Source organism: Loxodonta africana, chromosome 3 (assembly GCF_030014295.1).
Source record: "Loxodonta africana isolate mLoxAfr1 chromosome 3, mLoxAfr1.hap2, whole genome shotgun sequence".
In the NCBI taxonomy this organism is placed as follows: domain Eukaryota; kingdom Metazoa; phylum Chordata; class Mammalia; order Proboscidea; family Elephantidae; genus Loxodonta; species Loxodonta africana.
In genome coordinates this window covers 28,230,266-28,234,039 of record NC_087344.1, presented here as the reverse complement: position 1 = coordinate 28,234,039, position 3,774 = coordinate 28,230,266, and positions in this window count along the sequence as shown.

Below are 3,774 nucleotides of genomic sequence, written 5' to 3'. Positions count from 1 at the left end.
TGGCCCAGGGCCCTCCCCGGAACTGGTGGGACAGCTGGAAGCTGACAGGAAAGTGCAGTAAAAACACAGCTCCAGGGTGCGTGCGCGCGCGCGCGCGCGCACACACACACACACACACACACACACACACAATGGGCTGGAACCTAGCCCTGGCACAGAGGCGCAACCTGCTTTCAAATCCTCTGCCTGCGGTTCCGCCATTTGAGTGCCTGGCAAACTCTCTGAGCCCAACGCCCACTGGGCTCTTCTCCTTGGTGTGGTGGGCACTGGAGGGCTTAGGCTGGGCAGGGACCACATCAGAAACAGCTCCCAGCCCCCGTGCCCTGTGCTTAAACCCTTGACATGACTGAGTCGCCATCTGAACTAAAAGCACCTCCTCCCCTTGTTTGCCAGATGAGAAAACTGAGGCACAAAGAAGCCACATCCAAATTGAGGAGTTGGGCAAGGGAGAAAGGTTCTTCATGGGTTTGAGGCAGGCACCAAGGACCCTACTGGTTCCTAAGCTGGCCTTTCTGGGTCAGCTTTTCCCCCACCCATGAGAAATCTGTATTTCAGGGGCTGTTGGGTATTGCAGTAATCAACAGAGAATCACATGATAGTTGTTTCCTTTTTGAATAAAGTATATGACTGGCTTGTCTCTCAAACCATCTAATAATAATAATAACAAAAGCACTATTTTTGATAAAGCCTTTAATCTGCACAGACTTTACCTATTTTAACTCTCTCCTCCAAACAACCCTATAAAGCAGGTATGATTAGGAGCCCCATTTTATATGTAAGGAAACTGAGGCACAGGCAACTTGTACAACTAATAAGTTGCCCAGATCCATAGGTAGGAGGCCGGGCTCCTGAGTCCCTGCCACAAGCCCAAGGAGAAAGTCTCTGTTAGGTACTAATGTGTCTTTAACACCTCGGTGACATTGAGGCTTCATGGGCGATGACACCCAGCGAGAATTCAGATACCTGGTTTGATTTTCATTGCATCAATATTTCTTTTAAAGTTTACCTACTATTTGGGGCAATGAGAAGGGTCTTTCAATTAGGATGCTGGTATAAAGTTGCCTTTTGAAATGAATGGATTCAAGGTGCAGATGTGATGAATATTAAAATATTCAGTAAAAATAGTTCAAAGAAGGAGCCTTGGTGGTGCCAAGTTTAAGCACTTGAAAGGATGGTAGTTCGAACTCACCTAGCAAGCAGCTCCAAGGGAGAAAGACCTGGAGATCAATAGATCTCCAGCCTAGGAAACCTTACGGGACAGTTTTACTCTGTCACATGGAGTTGTTATCAGTCAGAATAAAAGCACCTAACAACAATGTTCAAAGGGGGAGGAGTGTGGCCCTGGGAAAACGCACCAATGAAAAGCATTATCCTGGGATAGCTGGCACCCCTCCACACACACACACACACACACACACACACACACACACACACACTCAGTATTAACCCCTTCTTGCCCTTTGACCTGTCTCCTGCCTAGGCCTTTAGGGGGATCAGGGAGAGCAAAGGCTCTCCTTGAGGGTGGGGAGTAGATATGGGAGAAGACTAGGAGGGAGGAGGATTTTTTACTTTTTTCCCAGAGAGTTGGAAACCTCAGCGTTCGACATCTCCTCCCCACAGACAGGTAGGTCAGACACTGGTGCCCAAAGAAGCTGGGGGTGGGGGTCCAAGGCTAGCGGAGAGGGGAGGCGCTGCCCAGAGAGCTGTACTCACACCTCTTGATGGGAGCAGATGGGAGCAGCGGGAGCAGGTCTAGAATCCCTGGGACTCAGCTTCCCTGTTTGCTGAATGGGGGTTAAAATGCCTGCCCTCTGACCCCTCAGAGCAGGATGAGGACAAACTGGTAAGATCAGGTGAAAGCCTTCAAAGTGTTTGCTGCAGTCTCAGGGAGGCAGGAAGAAGGACACCCCTGCCTTCACACCCCACACCACCACCATAATCTGGCTGACAGCAAATCCTGCGGCTGTGCCTTCAAAATATACTCAGAGTCCAGCCTACTCCTCCTCCTTCTCAGCCTCACCCTGGTCCCACTCCCGTCATTGCCCCCCGTACCAGTGCTGTCTCCTCCGCCCTGGCCCCCCAGTTCCGCCCTTGGCTGCCAAAGCCTGTCCTTCCTGCAGTGGCCAGAAGGAGCCTGTGAGCACCTGAGTCAAGTCGCGTCCCTCCACAGCCTGCTCAGAACTCTCCATGGCTCCCACCTTCCTCAGAGTAAAAGCCGGAGTCCTCCCAGCAGCCCACAAGGCCCTTCAGTCTCTGTCCATCTCCTCCCTGTCCTCACCCATTCCCATTCTCCCCTTCCTCACTGATTCAGGTTTCCTGGTAGAAAACACCAGGCACCATCTCACTCCAGGGTCTTTGCACATTCTGTTCCCTCTGCCTGTAGGCTCTTCCCCCAGATGACTTCACAGTTTCCCCCTGGCCTCAGTTAGGCTTTTGCTCAAACTTCCTCTGACTTGCACCTCCTCATGTATAAAATGTAAATTCCTCCCACCGCCCCCCACCTCCACACCCTGCCTCTCTCTGCTTTATGTATTCTCTGTAGCACTTCTCACCCTTCATAAAACTTGCCTACTTACTTGTTTATTTTCCGGACCCCCACAACCATCACCCCTGATTGCCTAGTTCATTTCTATTCCTTCAGAGCCCAGAGTGCAGAGTCTGTACCCAGAAGGGCTCTGTAAAAGGTAATTATCTGAATTAGTAATGCCACCCTCCACCCCGCCCCCACTCTCCCTCACCTTACCACGATTCCTCACTTCCTCCCGCCTGTTCTTCCTCCCTCCCTACCCCATCCTTCTGACAACAGTCAGAGAAACATCTGAAGCTGTCGCACTACCCCTTCCGCCACAAACCTTCCACACACCTGGCCTCCTTCAGGCTCCTTGTCCTGGCCCCCGGTGGGGTCCTGACCTTTTTTCCTCTTCCTTCCCTCTCCCCTGAAGCTCCAGGCCCCCTGACCTATGTGGCAGGCCCTTGACAACCTCATGCCCTCTGCTCAACAATGGTGTGAGGTAGGGACTCAGGCCCCCATCATCACATGGGAAAGTGGTGACCAGAGGCTGGCACACTCACCTGAGACTGCTCAACTAGGAAATGGCTGAGCCAAGATTATTCAAACAATAATAATCATCATCAGAACAACAAAGACAATAATAAATAAGGTATTATTATACAATAATACAATATATTGTCGTGTGTGATGGAGTCGATTCCAACTCACAGCAAGCCTATAGGACAGAGTAGAACTGCCCCACAGAGCTTCCTAGGCTGAAATCTTTACAGGAGTAAATCACCAGGTCTTTTCACTCATCGAGCCTCTGGTGGGTTTGAACTGCCGATCTTTGGGTTAGCAGCAGAGCGCTCTAACCATTTAACCACCAAAAAACCCAAACCCATTGCTGTTGAGTCGGTTCTGACTCATAGTAACCCTATAGAAAGGAGTACAACTGCCCCATAGAGTTTCCAAGAGGCAGCTGGTGCATTTGAAATGCCGACCTTTTTGGTTAGGGGCCAAGCTCTTAAATTTAACCACCCAAACCAAAAAACCAAATCCAGTGCCGTCGAGTCGATTCCGACTCATAGCGACCCTATAGACAGAGTAGAACTGCCCTACAGTGTTTCCAAGGAGCACCTGGAGGATTTGAACTGCCGACCCTTTGGTTAACAGCCGTAGCACTTAACCACTACGCCACCAGGGTTTCCAAATTTAACCACCAAGGTGCCTTATGTAAGACATAGTTTCTGGGTCTGGATTATTATATGATATATATGATA